The 24,201-nt window shown below is 36.0% G+C and overlaps 1 protein-coding gene and 1 long non-coding RNA gene across 2 annotated transcripts in view; one reads left to right on the top strand and one right to left on the bottom strand.

The window, feature by feature from the left end:
- Positions 1–24,201, bottom strand: part of blo (bloated) — a 116,916-nt gene that overhangs the window by 37,324 nt on the left and 55,391 nt on the right.
- On the top strand, positions 16–5,336 carry LOC146723284 (uncharacterized). The gene is made up of 3 exons (XR_014924643.1): positions 16–1,868; positions 1,931–5,012; positions 5,075–5,336. It is a non-coding gene; the product is annotated as an uncharacterized LOC146723284 (long non-coding RNA).

Below are 24,201 nucleotides of genomic sequence, written 5' to 3'. Positions count from 1 at the left end.
AGAAAAATTATTTCACATGCATAAAGACACAATTAAATTCTGCAATCAAAATCCTAATATTTTATTTACCAGAGCAGATAAAGGCAGCATTACAGTCGCACTAGAAAAAGAATTTTATATAAAAAAAGTTGAGAGTCTCCTAGAAGACGATTCTACGTATACCATAGTTAAAAACAATCCAACAACAAAAATAGAAAAAGACCTCAATATTTGTTTAAAAAAATGGTTGAAAAAAGACTTCATCAACAAAAAAGAATATTATTATTTATTTTCAAGCGACTCTCTTCTTCCTAAAGCTTATGGGCTCCCCAAGATCCACAAGGAAAATATTCCTTTTAGACTAATAGTTTCCTCAATAAATACTTCTCTATATAATATTGCTTCTTTCTTTCATAAAATTTTAAAAGATAGCCTTCCTAGAGCGGACAGTTTTGTAAATAACAGTTTTGATATATGCAACATTCTATCAGGGAAAACAATACAAGACACCGACATAATAGCTTCATTGGACGTTGTTTCATTATTTACTAATGTTTCCGTAGATCTTGCATTAAACGGCATCAACAATAGATGGCATTTTATAGAGTCACACACAAAGATTCCCAAAAATGAATTCATAGGTATGATAAAATTTATATTAACTTCCACATTTTTCACTTTTAATAACATAACTTACAAACAAATTTATGGGACTCCTATGGGTTCCCCACTTTCTCCGATCATTGCCGATATAGTCATGCAGGACTTGGAAACATTGGTAATTAGTAATTTAAATTGCGAAATGACTTTCTATTTCCGTTATGTAGACGACATTATTTTGTGCACTTCCGCTGACAATATTACATATGTTTTGAACGAATTCAACAATTATAACGATAGACTACAATTTACATTGGAAAAGGAGGATAATCGTTGTATAAGCTTTTTAGACATAATGATCAAAGTAATAGATAACAAAATTTATTTAGATTGGTATCACAAAAAGACATTCTCAGGTAGATTACTTTCATTTTTTTCAAATCATCCGACTTGTCATAAAATAGGAACAATTTATAACTTGGTAGATAGAGCTTTATTACTATCACATCCGCAATTTCACAAAAAAAATATAGAGAAAGCTATTAACATTTTGCTATCCAACGGTTATCCTCTTGATCTAATTTTCACAGAAATAAAACGCAGATTAAAAAATCTCTCAACTAAAAAATTTAACAAGCCTAATAATAACAATATAACAGATACCAATAATACTAATACTAACATTAAATATTTTGTCATACCATATATAGAACCAATATCTGAGAAAGTTGCTTCAGCAATAAGAAGACCTGACGTAGTGGTAGGATATCGTTGCATTAAAAAATTAAATGACTTCATAAGAGTTCAAAAGGACAAAAATAATTGCCCCACGAATTCTAATGTTATTTACAAATTGAATTGCAACGATTGTGACGCCACATATGTCGGACAGACAAAAAGACAGTTAAGAACGAGACTTAAAGAACATAAAAATAATATTAAATTAGACTCTGCTAGACATTCGGTTATCACGGAACACATTCTAAACGAACAACATACATTTGACTGGGACAATATTAAAATTATGGATCATGAAAAGAATTACCAAAAAAGACTAATATCCGAAATGATCCACATTAAAGAACAGAAAAATGGAATTAATTTAAATACAGACACCGAATTGTTAGACAGTAGCTATTTTGACATACTTAAAAAATTTGCTGAATCATAATTTAGAAAAAACATTGGTAATAAATAAATACATCACGCTCTCTATTTTGACATTTGGTATTCAGACTTCGCAACACACACTTGAAATATCGGGGAAAAGGACTTGTTAAAACGATAATGTAAGTTGAAAGATTTTTTAATATTTTCTGACATTGATTTAATTCGCGTATTATATCCGTAGCATGCTCAAATGTCGCATAACTTGGCATCTCAGACCAATCGCCTTGCATATCTATTGGTCAACAGCGAAGAATCGTTTCAATTTTATATTTTAATATTTAACTAACTTTGTATTTTTAACATCTAACTTTATATTTTAATATTTAATTTTTATGTATTGATAAAGACTGTAGTGCAGTCGAAACGTTTACAATTTATGTCGATTCTGTAACGGAATGTTAATTTAATGATTTAACTATTAATAAAAAAATTTTTACATCTTATTTATTTGCTCGTTTAGTTGGCCTACTATATATGATTGTTTAATTTTGTTGAATTTATACGAGCCTTTCATTAATTAATTTTAATAAACGCTGGCCTTATAATGCGTGTGACTAATTACCCGTTTAAATACCATCGTTTTAATTCTAGTTTTATTTATAACTATTTTGGTCTAGAAACGTTAAAACACTTTAAATCTTGGCTAAATTTTAATTATGCGATAATTAAGGCAATGTCGAAGTTGAAATTTTTAAGGGAATGTAAGAGATATTGTTTGTTTCCCAACCATTTGCGTAATTTCTGTAATAATAAATTTGTTTTCTACCACTATAAATCAAAAAATAGGATGCGTGGTTTGTTGCATAATATCAAGACTGAAATTCTTAACATAGAGATATTTGATTTATATAGAACTTTAAACTCACTTAATAAAAAACGGTCAAGACAATTCCAAATTCTCCAAAACCTTTTACCATCTTATATCTGGCAGGAGATTTTAAATCACCATTGTAACTCCTTTTCTTTGTTCAACCAAAAATTATATTTCATACATAAGAAAAAATTCCTATGGCTACGTAAATCGCATGAAACAGAGTACATTAAAAATATTGATCCTATTGAATTAAAAACAATATCTTCGACAAATATTGTTGATAACACTGTTTCTGCCAACAGTTTTCGTTATGCTACACATAACCCTTTACAACAAACTAACCAGAAATGGTTTATTAATTTAACTGATAAAAAAATTCCCCCCAATGTAACCAATCTATTACAATTGGGAGGTGAATTTAGTCTCCCAGTTAACTTAAATAAAAAAGTAGCTATACACGAATTCATCAAAGATATAGAAAGCAATTCTAACGGGATCAGAAATCTCACTTCGATTCGTAATGCTGCCATTCCACAATTTTCATTATTTTTAAACAATAACGACAAAAAAACGGACATACAAGAAAAATTATTTCACATGCATAAAGACACAATTAAATTCTGCAATCAAAATCCTAATATTTTATTTACCAGAGCAGATAAAGGCAGCATTACAGTCGCACTAGAAAAAGAATTTTATATAAAAAAAGTTGAGAGTCTCCTAGAAGACGATTCTACGTATACCATAGTTAAAAACAATCCAACAACAAAAATAGAAAAAGACCTCAATATTTGTTTAAAAAAATGGTTGAAAAAAGACTTCATCAACAAAAAAGAATATTATTATTTATTTTCAAGCGACTCTCTTCTTCCTAAAGCTTATGGGCTCCCCAAGATCCACAAGGAAAATATTCCTTTTAGACTAATAGTTTCCTCAATAAATACTTCTCTATATAATATTGCTTCTTTCTTTCATAAAATTTTAAAAGATAGCCTTCCTAGAGCGGACAGTTTTGTAAATAACAGTTTTGATATATGCAACATTCTATCAGGGAAAACAATACAAGACACCGACATAATAGCTTCATTGGACGTTGTTTCATTATTTACTAATGTTTCCGTAGATCTTGCATTAAACGGCATCAACAATAGATGGCATTTTATAGAGTCACACACAAAGATTCCCAAAAATGAATTCATAGGTATGATAAAATTTATATTAACTTCCACATTTTTCACTTTTAATAACATAACTTACAAACAAATTTATGGGACTCCTATGGGTTCCCCACTTTCTCCGATCATTGCCGATATAGTCATGCAGGACTTGGAAACATTGGTAATTAGTAATTTAAATTGCGAAATGACTTTCTATTTCCGTTATGTAGACGACATTATTTTGTGCACTTCCGCTGACAATATTACATATGTTTTGAACGAATTCAACAATTATAACGATAGACTACAATTTACATTGGAAAAGGAGGATAATCGTTGTATAAGCTTTTTAGACATAATGATCAAAGTAATAGATAACAAAATTTATTTAGATTGGTATCACAAAAAGACATTCTCAGGTAGATTACTTTCATTTTTTTCAAATCATCCGACTTGTCATAAAATAGGAACAATTTATAACTTGGTAGATAGAGCTTTATTACTATCACATCCGCAATTTCACAAAAAAAATATAGAGAAAGCTATTAACATTTTGCTATCCAACGGTTATCCTCTTGATCTAATTTTCACAGAAATAAAACGCAGATTAAAAAATCTCTCAACTAAAAAATTTAACAAGCCTAATAATAACAATATAACAGATACCAATAATACTAATACTAACATTAAATATTTTGTCATACCATATATAGAACCAATATCTGAGAAAGTTGCTTCAGCAATAAGAAGACCTGACGTAGTGGTAGGATATCGTTGCATTAAAAAATTAAATGACTTCATAAGAGTTCAAAAGGACAAAAATAATTGCCCCACGAATTCTAATGTTATTTACAAATTGAACTGCAACGATTGTGACGCCACATATGTCGGACAGACAAAAAGACAGTTAAGAACGAGACTTAAAGAACATAAAAATAATATTAAATTAGACTCTGCTAGACATTCGGTTATCACGGAACACATTCTAAACGAACAACATACATTTGACTGGGACAATATTAAAATTATGGATCATGAAAAGAATTACCAAAAAAGACTAATATCCGAAATGATCCACATTAAAGAACAGAAAAATGGAATTAATTTAAATACAGACACCGAATTGTTAGACAGTAGCTATTTTGACATACTTAAAAAATTTGCTGAATCATAATTTAGAAAAAACATTGGTAATAAATAAATACATCACGCTCTCTATTTTGACATTTGGTATTCAGACTTCGCAACACACACTTGAAATATCGGGGAAAAGGACTTGTTAAAACGATAATGTAAGTTGAAAGATTTTTTAATATTTTCTGACATTGATTTAATTCGCGTATTATATCCGTAGCATGCTCAAATGTCGCATAACTTGGCATCTCAGACCAATCGCCTTGCATATCTATTGGTCAACAGCGAAGAATCGTTTCAATTTTATATTTTAATATTTAACTAACTTTGTATTTTTAACATCTAACTTTATATTTTAATATTTAATTTTTATGTATTGATAAAGACTGTAGTGCAGTCGAAACGTTTACAATTTATGTCGATTCTGTAACGGAATGTTAATTTAATGATTTAACTATTAATAAAAAAATTTTTACATCTTATTTATTTGCTCGTTTAGTTGGCCTACTATATATGATTGTTTAATTTTGTTGAATTTATACGAGCCTTTCATTAATTAATTTTAATATATTAATATATTAATATATTTATTATATTAATATAATAAATATTAATATGATAAATATTAATATATTTATTATATTAATATATATATAATAAATATTAATATGATAAATATTAATGAGAGAAACTCTAGTAAAATTCTTTCGATACGATTACCCTGATTTTCAGGGTAAATCCCAAGAGAAAATGTTCTCCGTACAGTTTGATAAATGTTACATGCAACTGCTTCTTGTTCTATACGAATATAAGCCGAACCCTATCTCGGTTTGTCCTGAATCGCGCGGTGGTCGGGAGGATCCTTGAGATGTCTACATGAATATTTATAAACGCGCAGACCTGGCACAAACGGGAGGATGCAAGTCGTGGGGATGCGCTTAGCTCCGGACAGCGGATCATTACGGGCGGCGACTCGCGCAAATCGACTTGACCAACTGTAGCGGCGCGCGTTAAGCATCCGACGAGAGAGCACAATTCGTCCCTGAGAACGCGTCCTTTGTTCTCGGGTCCGTTGTGCTCGGTCGAGCATTATGTAAGGCCGCGTTCGTTGATAGCGCGCAGACTCTCTCTCTCTGGCCGCATAAAGAATTTATATAGCCGTCGCATTCAAATCGAATGATTATCGACGCGTTTTCCCTCCCTCTCGTTCTGCCCTTCGTAAGATTCGCTCTTATCGGCCTCTGCCGCGTAAAAGAATCCGCACAATGCGCCCCGGTTGGAATATCACGGCCGCGTATAGGTATATATGTGTATACGCGTCGGAACGGACGGAGCGGTATAATAATCCATTCAGGTAGATATTGTTAGTAACGAAGCCGTGTGGCGTGCGAGTGTCTAGAGTCGTTAGTGACATGAAAAAGTTCCGCCCTTGCTTACGCGCGCGTGTTGCGCCGATATCATCTCCTTGGCAGACCGGTAATGTACATTCGAGAGAGTCACTAGGACTGGCGCGCTTACTTATTCCGCTCACGTCTTTAAAGACGACGACTCGTTTGGCCCCGATCATTCTGAATGGCATCTGGCATTGCGCGCGAAAATCTCACGTCGAGCTCTTCACTTTTCTCCGCATCTCATTCATATCGCAAAGTGCGATCGAAACATTTTTACTTTTACGTTCAGATTTTACATAAGATTTATAATATACAAATACATGCGTATACTTTATTTTATATACAATTTTCTCTCTTTATGCTCCAAAACCCTGCGTGCAGCATAAACTCAAATTCCGTAACATTAAATAATTTTTTTTATATAATTTTCTCGGCTTTAGCATATTTTCTAGAGATACAGGTATATCTTTCCAACTTCGTTCTGCTTGAATAAAAAAAATGCGTCTCGCGTGAAAGCGGCACGCTCTCTCGAGCAAAATATACACTCGTTCTCGGGGCAGCGTTGAAAATTCTTTTATTTATCGAGGATAATTTCCGTCGCCGGTCGTAAATGGCGTGCGGACGAGCGTTAGAACGAACGATCTCCTTTCTGTGGCCGGCGGCCGTCAGGTGTCAGACCCGGTGAACACTCTCACCTCGGTACATGGGGCTCCATCACGGCAGGCCACCGTGCGAGCCCGGCCAGCGCCGATATAACTCATCTGCGGCGGCGATGGCGGTCGCTCTCAGAGAGCCGCGAGAGAGTTCGCAATTACAACGACGGAAGAAACGAGAGATCGAGGAAGATAGGACGTCATAGACGCGCCTCTATGTGCGACTCGAGCCAACTCGAAGCTTATACTATCGGAATTGGTATCGACATTCGGCGTCAGCATTAAGGCGAATTACTGATTGATATTAGGAAAGGGCGTGTCGACATTCGAGTGTTATCGGTATCAGTTTTAGAGAGAAAGAGAGTTAGATATTTTTTAAATCCATACTTGATATATATATATATATAGGTAACCAAGAATCAAAGTAATTTGAAATAATTATTTTTGACAGTCGGGTATTAATATTTTTTTCGAAGGAGATGAAAAGTATCACTTTAATATACATATATTTTATATAAATATTTGATCAATATATTGCTATCAAACGCATATGAATGTAAAATACATTATATATATATATGAATATTTGATTGTCAAAAATAATTATCACAAATTCTTTTTTTATCCTTGCATCAAAGATGTGTAATATATTGAACTGTCAAAGTATAAAAAATAAAATAAAATCCTTTATCATATCGATCTGAGACAAGTCCCTTTAAGCAATTCACGTATCGATCCCTTGTATCGTTGTCGTTAGCACGGAAAGAAAGAGACGAACTTAAAAGAGAATTGGAGAACGGAAAGATCAGCCCTGAAAGCGACAAGGAGTTACGAGGCTGTTGACAATCGCGGGATTCGCAGAATCGTATATAATTGCTTCATATAGCGAGAGCGTCGAAGCGAGTGCGGGAGCGTCTCCTTAAATCCGTTTTGCATCCCTGAATACGCGTGCGCTCTCGTGAGCGCGATGCGTGCCTCGCCTCGAGAAGACGAGAAGCGCGTAATTGAACTTTATCACCTGTGCAACGCGGCACGCATCTTCTGCGAGACAGTCTGTGCCGTGAGCGAAGGTCGATACCGCCTCACGAAGTTTACGACTGATGTTCGACACAGCGAGAGTCTTTCCTATCATTATTATAATATCGCTTCGTATTAATCCTTAACTTGTCGAACGAGATCTATCGTGTTCTACGAGGGAATTTGAAAAATTAAAATATAATACGTAAAAAAAATTAATTTAGGATCTGTCAGTGTTATATATAAAAATAGAATTGGATTTTAACATATCACAGATAAATCTTGAAGATGTAATCTTAAGATGAATCTTTAAGTGATTAGGGTCAGTGCTAATATAATCATGGTACTGATCCTATTATATTTTTATCACAAGTTTCATTAGAGTTCTTTTTGAGATCGATTTAGGACATTAATATATTTTCGATTCGATCATTTATATTTTTCGTATAACAGACGTCGGCAGATCAAAGTGCCTAACCGGTAAATCAATAGACTCGATCTTCGCGAAAGCAATATACGATTGTCAGGAACCTGTAATAAGGCGCGCGCGATGGTGGTCGCGGAATAAACTTTGCTACGAGATGACGAGCATCAGGTGAAGCGACTTTCTGGTCTCGGCTGGTCGACAAGCCAGCCGCGCAGAGGGTGGAATGTCACCCATTAACATTCCCATAAAACCGCCGCCGCGTGTAAACACTGCGAACGGTGTAAACCGTGGTGGCAGTAGATAGGTGACTGCGACAGAGAAGAGGTCGAAATGTTGTAGGAGGAAGCGCGAGTATACACCGAAAGAGAAAGAGCCGGCGAGGGAGAGAGATCGTGTGAGAAATCCAATCCGCTTCCGCGGGGTTATTATAGTGATAATTTACTGCACCTCTTCTCGATGCACGGACCTAGCCCGTTTATGCAGAGCCGCGGAATGCCAAGGTGGCAGGTCCCATGGGAAAGCGCGTCTCCCGCGGAAAGAAAATTTGAGAAAAGGGAAGGCCTAATCACCCCCAGACTCAGACTTTTCTATCTCTCTCTCTCTTTTTTCTCTTGCTTTTTTCCTCTCTCTCTCTCTCTCTCATTTCTGTCCTCATAATCGTTGAACGGAACTGAGAGACCGACGTCGCGATTGGACATTGAACGCGATGATGCCTCCTAGTGATTCCGCGCAGGATTTCTGGTATGCGGTTGGTACATTGCTCGAGTGCAGATACGCGGCTGTAAAACGTAGCATTCAGCGGAGACGACGGCTGTATACTGATAGTTATGCGGCGATTGAATCTGATCGGTGTAGGTATAGTCCGAGATTCAACGAATTAGATTAAAACAGAGTTCTTTACAAATGTTTCCTTTCGCGAAAAATGAGGATCATTTTCGAGGCAATTAAAATTTTTATATATTGTTTACTAATACAGTGTATTAAAAATTCATTTTATACGAGTCATTAAAATAAGTAATTAAAATCATACAGCCTTGAGTTTTTTGTTAAATAAATTACTAATACATATAATTAAAAATACATAGTTTGTAACTAATTAAAAAATGATATTTTTCATAGTTAAAGAATGATTTTTAGACGTGTTGGAATATCTTTTTCTTCTCGTGAAAAATTGGGAAGTTGCGAGTACATTTTCTAACAAGTCGGGGAGCGATTTATTTTTTCGCGACCGTATTTGATATAAATGGCACACGGGGACACGCACGACGGTCGCTCCATGTACGGTCTATGAAGGCTAAGGATAATGCTCGATGCAACTAGGACAACCAGCATCCATATTGGGCACCGCGGAGGACGCTCTCGTAGACGGTCCAAGGATCGCGAGTATAAAGGTCAACGGGACTGACCTTACCCCAATTCCGAGATGTTGAGTCATGAATCGTGAAAGAGAATCCTTTATTCTCTATGCTACCTGTTAATTCGCTCGTGAAAAGTTGCGAAAGCGACGTATTTTTCGCATTTATCATTTTATTATAATTAAATTATCTTCTGCAGACGCTCAATCAATAATGATAATTGATTTCTTCTATACAGAATTTAAATAATTAATAGCACATTCTTCTCAAAAAAATTTTCAAATGAAATTAATTGCGATTCATCAATTGACAGGGTGTCCAACGGTCAAGGAAATCTGGAAAACCGGGCACCGTCAGGGAATTTTATAAATCTGGAATTATCAGGGAAAAGTTAGGAAATTTTACTATTCATCTGGATTTTTTCACATTATTCTATATTTGTCTCAATAATTTGAAATTTTTTATTAAATAAATATAAACTTTTCCTTGACTGCCAGCACGCTAATTTTCTGTGTTGTTAAAAATTGATTCGTTTGAGACAAAACTAAAAAAATTTGATATAAATAAAAAAGGTGATTATTTAAATAGTTTATAATGACATGTTTGTTTCGATTATCGTACATGATGCAGATTGTATAATTGATTTACATTTTTATTTTTTTTACCGTCTGGCCTTTTTTAACTTTTGGCCTTTTTCATTGACAAAATATCTCAAGAATTTCATGATTTAACATTGAATTGATTTATCATACAGATATATGCAAATTTTGGAAAAAATAATACTAAAAAGTCAGGGAATTGTTTTCCATTGAGTCTGCTGGACACTGATTGAAAGATGTCAACGATATTAATCATATAAAATTGTTCGATAAAAGCAATGAAAGATTTGTTGTATTTATAAAAGATAGAGAAATTTCTGTTCTAATCCTCGAATGCGCCACTGGGCGGTTAGAGGTATGCGTTGCATCGCATGCACCGCGCGGCGCACGCGGATAGACAGATGCGTGACACGCTTGCCTGGCCTCTGTCGTCGTGGACCGCGTCGCAGATTATGCAACGTTGCGTTCGGATCGCGGGGACCATATGGTGGCGGCGCCTTTACATCTGCCGTCGTTATTGGCGCGCGAGAGTCTCGCGTCTCTCGTGCATCTCTCTCTCTTCACGTCCAGCATAGTCTATAACCCTTTTCCGCGCATCTACCCCGTGGTGTGCTTATTTATCTGCCGCGCTTTGCCGCTTCTGCCGCGACGAAGGGTCGTCGTGGACGCACAATGCGTCGACTGCACTTTGCGCGCAGCGCCTGTGAAATGCATTTGACTTTGTGTGCGCGCATTATTTCATTAGCTAATTTCAAAGTTGCACTTTAATTTTTGGATGATAGAGCTTTTCACATGATTTTCAGGGTAAATTTGAAGAGAAAATTCTCTCTGTGTATGAGACGTTTTTTCAATTAAATTAATTAGGAGAATAAGTAATTATAAAACTAAATATAATTATAGAGAATCTATAAAGCGCCTGTGAAATGCATTTGACTTTGCGCGCGCGCATTATTTCATTAGCTAATCTAAAAGTTGGACGTGATTTAATTTTTGGACGATGTAACTTTTCACATGATTTTCAGGGTACCTAAATTTTAAGAGAAAATTCTCTCTATGTATAAGACATTTTTTAAATTAAATGAATTAGGAGATTAATAAATTATAAAATTAAATATAATTATAGAGAATCTATAAGAGCGTTATATTAACATCATATTTTTACATATTTCTTAATTTGAATAAAATATTTATGATGAACGCACAGTATATTTCTCTAAAAAATCATTGCTTCTTCCACGTCACTATTGTATTGAGTAATATTGAATTTCTATAAAAGGCGTGAATTTTTTCGCGTTTGCGACTTCCGGCAATTTCTCTCGCGCAGGATGAAAGCGATGCGTGCGAGCTTAACGACTCGGGCTGACACATCTCTTCGCGGAAGAATCTAAATACCCAAGTCCGTCCATTAGGGCGGCAACAGACGGAGACGCGATTTATCGTCGTTTGTCTATTACAGGTGACTAAGAATAGCGCGTAAAGAACGATATAGCTTTCGGGTGGCGTCTATTAAGCCGGACGAGATCGGCAATTGCGCGACCGAATCCTCTTCACCTTGATAATTCTTGGGCACATATAAGCGACCCTACGTTAACCCGTCCCGTGAAATATCTTATCCCGCAACGTATAGAGGCACAACATACACAACATATACTCTCCTTCTTTTTCTTCCCTTCTCGCGTGGAGGGCGCGCGCGCGCGTTCACGATAAATCCACGTAAAGGGCCTATATAAAACCTGAAGAAAGAGATCCATTCCTCCGGGGATTTTCTCTAGAACTCCGAGTTCCTTTTTTTTCCTCCTTCTCAAGCTCCGTCTTCTCTCTCTCTCTCTCTTGTACGTTGGTTCTTCGAAGCAATCGATACACGATAGCAACTTCCCATGGCGAATCGGTTCTCATGCCCCGAGCCGCCGCGAAAGAGTGGCATTATATTCTGGAGCGGCCGTATATGCGCGCACGCACAGCACGCGTGCACGACCAGGTGTATATGCATGCGTGTATGTGCGGATATATATATATGTGTTGGTAATTCGCGGCGCGGAATCTATATAACACCGCCCTACGAGAGGTCCGAAGGGAGAGAGAACGAGGATCGGAGGCTGCGCGGTTTATCGGCCGTACAATTTCATCGGCACTTAAAACGTCATCCCGTGAGGCCCCACCTTTTCATCAGCCGCTAATCTCGCTCACTCGTTCTCGGACGTCGATGCCCTCGATGTCGCGCGCGTATTGCGTACTTATATAAAGCATATCAGGTCTCGCGTATACTTTTATCTATGGATTGCTTCGAGCTGCTTTTTCTCTAACGATATGGTTGCGATAACAGTATATGCATGCATTACAAGATTCACAGACATCTAATTATTTTTAAAAGGTATGGAAGTATAAATATACAAAAAGGTATGAAGATATAAAAAATTGTACTCTTCATTTAAAATATTTATATTTTGCTTTAATGACATTTTGAAATTTTAAAATTAATATCGCGATAATTTGATTAACTGATTTTTTTTTTTTTTTTTTAGAGAATTCTAATCTTGGAAATTTTTTCAAAATCGGAGCATTATTAAAATGAGAATGCACGCTCGAGATCTTATACCAGAAACGATTCGTTTCTCGATCATTTTATTAACTCCTATTAAATCTCGATTTCACGCTATTGTGCCTGTTCTTTGGCCTTCGCTGTTAATTTCCTGCGGAATACGCATTCGTGCAATTTTTTCATTAGCATTTTAACTGCAGCCATTCTTCAGTCGCATCTACCCTCTCTCTTTTTCTTTTCTCTCTTACAACTCGGCGGCAGGAAATTTAAATAATTTTGCTAATTTGATTCGCGCGGTTCTCATTAGCCGCCAAATTATACACGCCGCACGATTCTCGCGTTTCTTGCGTTTCCGGTACTTTGCTCGAGAGTCAATGGATCGCTTGCACGGAAAAAGAGGCTGAGCCTAGTGTCCCTCTCGCTACCGGAAGCGATCACTTCCCGTGAGCGAGTCGTCCGCTTTGATTTAAGTCTTCATTATTTCACGGCATTTGCGCTTTCGATATTCGTGTTAAATTGCGATAAATTTCTTCTTTTTTAAAATTTGTATGTTATCTTTTGCAAGACTTTTATTTTTATATTTGATTACATTTTATTCATTATTTTTTCTTATTATACTCAGGGTGTCTAGCGGTCAGGGAATTTTATAAATATCTATATAGAATTGTCGGAGAAAAAAAGTCAGGAAAATTTATTATTTATCTGGATTTTTTCCAATTATTCTATATTTGTCTCACTAATTTGAAATTTTTTATGAAATAAATATAAACTTTTTCTTGACTCCCAACACGCTAATTTTCTGTATTGTTAAAAATCAATAAAAAAATTAAACATTTACTCTCCTTGTGAATAAACACTGGAATTTATCTGCAATTTTATTTAATATCCCTAATAGCACAGCATAACATATCCGAAAGATATTCAGAGGATATTCAAAGGATATCCAGAGGACATTCGAACATCTTCAGGATGTTCTCTGAACGTCTTCGGGATACGTGTGCTATTAGGGATAAAAATATTAAAATAAAATAATAAAATATTAAAATAAAAAAATAATGAAAAAATTAAGAAAGAATAATATAATAGGAAATAAAAAAATTTAATCATGTCCCTCCCTGAAAAAAATTCCTGCGAACGCCCATGTATGCAAATTATATATATTTGGAAAAAATAATACTAAACAGTCGGGAAAAAAATAAATTTCTGGTCTTGGAAAATCTGAAAAAATCAGGGAATTTTTTTCATCGAGTCTGCTGGACACCCTGATGATTCACTCGCATTACCTGCGACATTCCAGAGCTTTATTGCGGCCCGCGGCGGATTTGCGTTAGATAGCACGCGCGATCGCGCAGCAGCGATGGACCTGGACGGGAGCTCGTAACCAGCCAGATTCGAATATAATTTCGCTAATTCGATTCAGCCGTGCTTCTCGTTAGAGACAAGTTTACGTCCCTCGGGGAGATTCTTGCGCAGGCTTGCTCGCAGCGCCCTTATAAAGGCTGCTTTCTCTCTTTCTTCTTTCGATCGACCGCGATTTAATTGCCGTATCGATATAATTTCGAGCACGCAACGAGAAGGAGGAGCGATCGTTGTATCTCGCGGTCTCCTCCTCCAATTTCAAGGGCGGCGGCGATCCGCGACCGATCGATCGACCGGATCGGATGTATAAACATTCGACCCGATCTCTTCTCCATTGGTGCCTTTCTGCGAATTTATCGCGCGAAATCGATCCTCGCGGAGGTCCTTAGAGTGTTAAATGACGTGTGATATCCGTAGAATCCGAGACCCTTCTTCTTCCTCTTCTCTATTCGCGCATTTTGATCGCGACGTACATATATATATATATATATATATATATATATATATATATATATATGTACAATATATATGTACATGCGTATGCGGCGTGAGGCCGAGGTATCATGTCACGGCGGGATGAAGACGTGCAACGGCGGCTGGCACTGTGCAATCGCAAGTGGTCAATTAGAATCCGCGTTCCCTCGCGCACGGACACATATACGCATACGCCGCGCCGCGGTAATCGGGCCTTTACAGCTATCCTTTTTTCTGAATTTATAATTACGAGGCCTGCGGCTGCGCGCTCCGTAACGATCCACGCCTTCCTTTTACCTGGTGTTCACTTTGTTCCCGTCTCTCTCTCTCTTCTCGACCTCTCTTTGCCCCACTCTCTCTGTTGTATATAAATAATATAATAATAATAATAATATATTACTTGAAACATTTGAATAATCGCTAACGTTTATCTTATTCTTCGTATATTGTATTAAGATAATACAAAAGTATATATTTGATCTTAATGGAAACTGAAGTAGATAAATATTAAGCGCTGGATAGTTGTTTGAAGAAATATGTTTGCTTTTACGTTTCATGTAGCTTAGATAGATAAGGCATTGATAATTGAGTTTGTTGTGTAACTTGGAACTATTGACTAACCATCCATTTGCATTAATTCTCACTGCGATATATAATAGTCTAAGCATATAAAGGCTCTTGGGTTTTTGCTGAAATATTTTTGCAGAAATATATCACATTCGTAAAAACATTCTCGTTCGATTAAGAGTATTGTTATAATTTTTTAAATGAAAGATTCTGATTTCGAATTTCAAAAATTGCCCATTTTATTCCTTCGCGCGAAAGTTCCGCAATTTTTGATCGAAACGAGATTTCGAATATTTTAATCATCCAGACATTGCGCATATATCGATTATCGATATATCTTCGATATATAGAACGACACGCGTCGATGTCTCCGTATAGATGTGCCTTACACGTGCATCGACATTTCTATGTGTAGAGACGCATCGCATCGCGCTTGTACACGCATTGACGTTCTGTGCCGTTTGACCTAGTTCTTTGCCGGACGTACAGTTATGACGGGCTACGCTTACCGGCCCGTGTCCACTCTCGATTTTGCCTGGGGAATTCACTCTCGTGTTCGAAACGCGAACGTAACTCGCGCTGAATTTCCATTGGTGGCCGACGCGCTCGACCGATCGCGAAACGTCCTTGCCACGATCGCCATCGCGACCGGTTACCGGAGACTGGCGATCGCGCGCGGCTCCGTTGCACGTCGGACCTTAAATTTCGATCTGGCAAATCTAGCGTGTCGGTGATTAACGGCCTTCGAAGGGCGACCTGGTTCTTTATCGTTGTATAGCTGACGCTCGAGGCTGTTTTTACTATTATCAACGAAACGACTCGTAAATAATGTATCGACTTCTTTTTCATTGCAAACAGATTTCAATTTAGATCGTTTATAATAATTGAGGGCGCAATAAAATGAGATTTTATTTATTGTAATTATATGCTTTTATGGGAAAGTTGAGATTGCGTTCAGCCTTCTTGTGTATATAGGAATATCTATTTAAATTTTGCTTAATGTGTAAGTCTTTTTAATGTACATTTTATATTTTCACTGCAGCAGTATGTTAAAAGAAAAATAGTAATTTTTTAAATCAAACTTTACATCGAATTTTCGCCGCTGCATGACATATTGCATTTTCACACACAGAAATTATAAATCAATTTAAGCAATTTCTACAAGTAGTGTAACTGTGCCTCTTATACACAAAATCACGAAAATTAGACGACTCTCACTTATTCACAAAGCTAGATGCTTCGCGGCAATGTTACGTTAAAGCTCGTCACTTTCAGTGCAAACGTACATTATGCTACATTTCTAATCAATTATAAGAGACGTTACTAATGTGCACGGAAATCGTTTTCCATCGCGTATTGCTGGAAAGTTGCTACGACTCATTAGTTCTCCATTAAAGATGTCAGAGCAAATCGTTCGGTCACGAACTGGATTCGATACGGGATATTCGTAATTTGTAAGTTTATTCGTCGTATTATTTCGAGTTAGAAAGCTTAGCGAGCATAACAAATGCATATTAGAGCCAATTAGTTTCAATATATATTATCAAATTATATAATCACATTCAAAATTTTATGATAGAAGAAAGGCCATTTATTAAAGCAGTTATCTGATTTTTCAAAATTTAGTTTTGCTATTTTACATAATTTTACATATTTATATCTGTTATATGATGTATAAGTTATACCTTTTATGTATATTTATTAATGTATCTGGCACGTATTTAACGCAAATGCCAGATACCTGTCTCGCGTGCGTGATCGTGCATTTATGAACACGTGTAAGATTTTGCAATGTGCCAGAAAAAACAGGGAATTTGTGCCACTCAATTAATGCACGACGACGTTTCCTTGGCAATTTTTCCGCTTCCAGGAAACCTTATTATCCATCGACCTCTCAACAAATTGCCGCGGCTGTACATTTATGTCCCTCATTAAGAAAATATCGCGTCGATCAACGCAATATCAAGACGCATTCATTATGAATAATGCGACTCGTGCATGTGCATAAATATTAATAAATATACGGATATAAAATACTCTTTAAAATTGATTGATTGCGAACGATTATTTTTATATCAATTTTATTTTTTATTTTTAATGTTGTATATTCCATTGATAATTATTAATTAAATTGGGCTAGAATTAATTTAATTTTTACTAATTCGAATTATCCAAGTTATTATTAATTTTAGAATTAATGTTTTATTTCTCAGTGAAATATTAAACATCTAAATTTCTAAAAATGTTTCGAAATTTTATGCTGTCAATTCTTATAATGACATAATAGTAGAAAGTCTTAATTATGTAGAGAATTAATTAAAAAAATTAATGTATTTGATTCATAACTTTATTATTGACTTACAAATAAAATCGACAACCGTGAAATCGTAATCAAAATACAATATAGTCTTTCTAGATATAATCTTTTCGTTCTCAAGGAAATTTTTCGTTCGCAATTAAATGTGTATTAAGCCTGTGTATGAAATCGGCAAGCATAATGTAATCCTAACGTGACTACTTTTCTGAGATATATTATCCCTTTCTGTAATAATTACACTTTCTATAGACGGTTGATAATTATAGAATAGCGATTCGCCGCCGAAATAGAGAAACAAAAATAGTTATCACGCGAGAGGATGATCAGGCGGTGATAGGGTATACTCTGTCTGGAGCGGCCATCGAAAAAGAACAAGTTACAAGCGTTGTTAATTGGCAGCCTTTAGATGGCAATTAAGATTAATAGCAATTGTATCGGCTGCCAATACTCTTATAAACGCGCAGCATAAACGCGCTCGTGACAGGGCTGGTCCCACATCTCTCTCTTTCTCTCTCTCTCTCTCTCTCTCTCTCTCTCTCTCTCTCTCTCTCTCTAATTGTGATATCCCTATTAAATAATTTTTTTATATACTTTTTTAATTCTATAATTATATCCGATATGCGGCTGGATATACTAATGAGTTAAAATTGGCGATCGAAAGTGTTCTTCGTGAATTTCTTTTTTGCATCGATCTCGCGATTATCGCGTCGGATCTGATACGCGACGTTATTTGAGAAACTGAGTATCTCCACTACCGCGTAACAGCGCAAGAATCTTTATATATGGCATCTCTTACGAAAAAGGATACACCTCTCTCGACATCCATAACGGATGGTATTCGCATATGTGGCAATCGGAGTCTATCTCTGTCTTAAATGCATCATCGCGCGTTCAACGACGGAGTTTGCAAACGATGTTGCAAGACTCGCGGACCGCTTTTTGATAAATATCAATGATCTTATGATGCGATTAATAATTACGCCAGATTTAAATTAATTGACGTTAATAATTATACGATATACGTATATAATGATTTTACGATAATTTTAATTTTCATATTCCATTAACATGAAAAAAATATTTAATAGCATCAGTAATGATTATGAAATCTAGATATTTTTTTGGAATTAAAAATAATTCTCGTGTGTAAAGTAAAATAACACTTTGCGTTAATAAAATTATGAATCTTCAATATTTTTTCCAAGTATATATAAATATTTTTTATATATTTTCTTATAATTAATTTTTATTGAAATATGAATTGATCGAAGATTTTCTAAAAAATACTTGACAATTTTAATATTTAATATTCAAATATTACAATAAAAAAATTTGTTCTATCTTGACCAAAATTAAAATTTATACATCTTCGGATGTGTTAATCAAAGAGAAATCGAGTACAGCGTTTATTGCGTCATTTTTTTCTCGCTATTCTTTTTGGCGAAAAGGTCGATTTGGCTATATCACTTATTGGCAGACGCGTAACAAGCGAAATGTGCGGCGAACCAACCGGTCGTTCACGCTTTCGAATTCACTCTCACTCTATACTCGTCTCGTAAGAGCGAGTCGAGCTCCTTATTCTCACGTGCATCGGTCGGGCCATTTTGGGCCTTTTAATCGCCTCTAAAATGACACACATCGGCCGTCCTTTTGTTTCTTATTCTTCGGCTCTATCGGATGTTCGGTCTTTTCTCCTCGAGACGACGGATGTCGCGACGAGGCCACGCGTCAATCAATTTATGGTCGATTAGTCGAATGTATCCTCCTCTGTTCACGAATTAGGCAATATTTCACGGACGATTTCGCAGATGCCTGAGATAAGAAATGTACTATCCGGTTTAGCCGACATTTATTATGCTAAAATGCGCGAATGCCGCACGATTTCTGAGTAAAGATATATATACCATATATCGATTTTTTATATTCTTCCACGAGATTTAATTCCAAAACAAGAACACATGTATTACATTTCATTATCATGTTATCGATCTTATTAGATCGTTATTGCAGATACACGTTCTTATGTTTCCGAAAGATATGCAACGTGCATTCGAATCAAAATACCAGTTGCATTATCGCGCGACTCGAGGCGATAAAGATGCATTTCTTCCGTGACTCGCGTAATTACGGAGTTGTATCTCGTCTTCAATCAGCTATATCTTTGAGATCGAGCGATGGCAATCATCGGATGTTTTATCTCCGCGAAAGAAAATACACCGCGCAAACTACTGAAGTTCTAACGCGAAAGAGCGAATCGCAATCGGCCGTCAATCAGTATGACAATAAGTTACATCGCGTTACGTAATATATCGATTGCGCAGGCCGCCTCGGTAGCGGCATATTATGAATGACGAGATCGTGCTCGTCGTTTAATGATCCTCTAATTAACTGGCTATTCCTAACTCGCGCGTGTCGATGAGAGACAGTTCTGACCTAGAGAAGTGCCTGTGCATCCGTCATGCCTCATTAAGTGCCTAAATAATCGCCGTAACGCTGTCTTAGATTCGCATAGACATTAATTTGTGCGAACAACTTTACGGTAGAATACGCACTTGACTTTTACATCACAAGTTAAATATATTATTACTAAAGACGTAGTAAAAGAGGATAATGTCAAAGTATCCGACGTACCGTAAATCAAACAACAATTATGCTATATTAAGCGTTAAGAGATGCGCGCGTATGGATGATGTCTCGAATTTATCAATTTAAATGATTGGGTTATTATTACGAAATGTCAGTCGCGTGTGCGTTTTCTCGTCGTTCTTCGCAGATGCGAAAACGGGCGTTTCCAGCGCGAAATCGAGGTTAAGGCAAAACAGGTTGATGGATTTCGTAACCCGCCGTCCAGTGCATACTTTTGGGGAAATGATTTTGCAAGACACGGCACGTCTCTTTCGGTTACGTGCATATATTCGAGCGAGATGGAAAGCGTAGATTCTTGAGGAAGGAAAAGAGAAGCAGCGAGAAAGAGAGAGGACACACATTGATATATATTTTGTAGACCCACGCGACTTCGCCGAACGACATTCCTTTCGAGATGGAGTCGCCTCCGGTGCCCGAGACAAGTTAAGAGAGAAAGAGAGAGAGAGAGAGATGCCCACGTATCTTAGAGAGTAAATATATATATACGCGACCGATGCGCGAAAGGAACAGCTGTCAAAGCGCCCCGAGAGCGCAACGAGGTGCAAAAGAGGCTGTTACGATTAAAATTCTCGGGAATGAGAGAAGATATAAGAGAGGCCACCATGCACGCGACGACCTACTTTGCGAGCCCCCTTTTGTCTTTTTCGACGTGATCCGGCCGCGCGAAAATGTGTGTTACCATATTTTACCTTTCTCTCTCTCTACCGAGATTTATTTTACATATCAAAGCTGGAATTGTAGAATCTTATACAAGGGTTCCATACTTAGAAAGAGCGAATTGAGCAACAGATATAAAGAGAAACGTGGAAGAAGAACTACAATGCTCTTCTGTATTTTTATAACACGTTTCATATTATTGCTATTTTATATTCTTATTTTTATTGCTGTATTGTATTTTAATATTATTGTGTAATAATTGTTTAATAATTTTAGAATAAATTATAGATTGATTAAAAAACAAGTCATGCTTTAATTAAGAATGGAACTCTTTGCTAATTTCCATAAATTCTTAAGAACATCAGGATTTTTTACAATGTGGCATCGCATGAAATATCTCTGATCATTTGTGATAATCACTTCCGCTTTAAAAGATTCACTCACCCGCAAACGATTCTGATGTGTGTGGAACAGGTATTTCGAATCTTTTCACTCACCTGCAACAAAAAAGAGAAATAATCTATTTAAGATTTCCTTGAAAGGTCGTTTGACGGCGCATTTCGGAATAAAAGTTGATACTAATGATTTTCGACTTTAGATATATTTTTTTGTTGAAGAATGTGACGTTAAATTGGTCGTATAAATACATCTAATTATGTATTTCTCCGAAACCGCAAAGACGTGTAATTTATAGTTAGGTTGAGGTCACATCGACTTAATATTTTATCTCCTCTGTAATATTTTACATTCTCATATAATCTAAAAAAAGAAAGAATATTAAATTAAAAATTACACATTTAAAAATTTTATATACGCGTGTGTTCTCTCTTTCTTTCTCTGTAATGTAAGAAATAAAAGTAAATATATAAATCAAACAAGATGGAATAAAAAATAAACATTAAAGTATATTAAATTAAAATATACAATTAATTTAAATTATATTAATTTTATATTCAAAAGATTTTATTTTTTTGTCGCTGTAGCTGTCATAGTAATGTTATTTTTATCTCGAATCATTATGTGATTCTTGCGGTTGAGGTTTGCTTTGTATGCCGCGAATTATATAAGCAGCACATTCTATGATTCAGTCTTCGCATTAGGTGCGGAAACATTCACTTAACTGACTAACGCATGCGACAAAAACATGACGTGTCAGACTACTTTCTCGGATTTCTACTAGATCAGATATTTATAGATATCAGGAAACTCCGGATATGTCAACTTCGTTGGGACATTGTCTAATATATGTTGCGAAAATGATCGGAAAATATATTGTCGCGGTTGTATAAAAAAAGAACAAACCAATAAGTATATACAATATATAATTAAAAAGATAATTAATTACATACCTAATTATTTTTAAAAATATAATTATATAGTGAACATATATAATTAGGTACATTATAATGATCATTTTCTCGATAACGTTTATCTTTGGATTACTTCACATAAAAAAACCCCAATGTTGTATTACAGAAATTGACGTATATTAATTTTCGCAAAAGGGTACGAAGTTATAAAATATCTTTCCAATTACGTTTTATTATCGTCGTCAGTCGTGCATTATAATGCAGCAAGACGTGACAGGTTAAAATCGCCTTTTTCGGTTAAGGTAAACTAAACTTATAAAAACATCTGTTCTATATGTATATACAAAAGAGTCCATAGTTTTATTCCGCGGCGTTTTTCCCTATCTCATTAAACTTAATTACAATATATCTCGCGTTAATTGTCACGTCTCGAGGAAACGCTTAAGACCGACGACATCGAAGGAGAAGACGATCGCTTATTAAATCTTAGGCCATTAATTCCACGCGCGGAATACCGGCAGCTACGGCGGAGACTTCGAAACGCAAAAACGGCGCGAGAGTGCCACGCTCAGAGCGCGAAAGTGCCGACACGCACGATCTCATAATGTTCATCGTGTCGGGGGTTCCGGTAACCACGCGCGTGGACAGTCCCCCGGGATTTGCATAATGAGAAATTATACGTGCGCCAACAGCGCGAGGAATACCGTGGCGAATACATACACGCATCGCACGCGCACAAACGCGTTTGCGCACTTGGATATGTACCTCGGGATATTGTAATGATCGTCGGTTATTTATACCGCCGTTGAACTTTGCGTGAATTACTTCACGAATCCGGTGAGCGCCCGTTCTAAGGGCAGGGTGTCTACAGGGAAATCTAGAAAACCGGGCATCGTCAGGGAAAAAGTCAGGAAATTTTACTATTTATCTGAATTTTTTCACATTATTCTACATTTGTTTCAATCATTTGAAATTTTTTATTAAATAAATATAAACTTTTCCTTGACTCCCAGTACGCTAATTTTTTAGACAATTATGTAATCCTTAAAATTCACGGATAAATAAAATTATTGTTTTAAATGACTGTAAGTAATTAAAAAATTACAAAAATTATAGAACTCGTCGAAAACTATAAAATTTCAAATTTTAAAAAAATATGAAGTGATGTGCTGACTTTCAAATCAAGTTAGCACATCATTTCACATTTTCCAAATTAAATGCAATGACAGAACCAATCGGTATCGCGGAAACGAGACAACAATCACTTCGAGACTTTCGACTATCGATATAACATGTATTATTCAGAAAGGGAAAATGGAAATGCGATTTGTTTAAATTAAAGCAGATAATTATTTTATTTATTATTTCTCTAAATGAATTATATAACTCTTCAAAGACATGTTATATATAGCTTTGTGGCGATAAATGCCACAAGAATATTAAAATATATAAAAAATAAAAAATGTACACGAAATAAAAATATATGACAAGCGACGAGTGTTAAGGATATCGCGACCGGTGACACAAAATAATAAATAAATAAATAAGCGTCTAGCATGACGAAGGTAGATTATGATTTCCGAATAGAATAAAAAGCGAAAGTCTTCAAAATAATAGATAGACTAATCACCTAAAAATAAAAATAAGGACGTGGAAAAATCGAGAGAAGCAAGACGATACGCGGCCTCGAAGGGCAGATAGATTTTGACTCGCGCTCGCGATACACGGTTTTCCTCGGTGGAGAGTAAAAGTCTGTATTTAATAATCCGAATAAACGCAGTAAAAGACAATATAATTATAACACCTATTAACTATTCCGTCTTAACGATCCTCTCCCGATTCGCGATATTGATAGAGCAATAATTAACGAACTAAGCTACACACGCTCGCCCAAAGTGGTGACCCCGACGTGATCTGGGTGACGCGAAGTGCTGTGGACATTGACATTGCCGCGAATCGTGATACAGATCTCGAAGTGAATTTTTTAAAAAAGTGACGGAATGGTGCTGACACGCGACGATGGAGCTGCCTCTCCG

Source organism: Nylanderia fulva, unplaced genomic scaffold, assembly GCF_048542155.1.
Source record: "Nylanderia fulva isolate GAGA-0341 unplaced genomic scaffold, ASM4854215v1 Scaffold21, whole genome shotgun sequence".
NCBI classification, from domain to species: Eukaryota; Metazoa; Arthropoda; class Insecta; order Hymenoptera; family Formicidae; genus Nylanderia; species Nylanderia fulva.
This window is presented reverse-complemented; position numbering and strand designations above follow the sequence as displayed.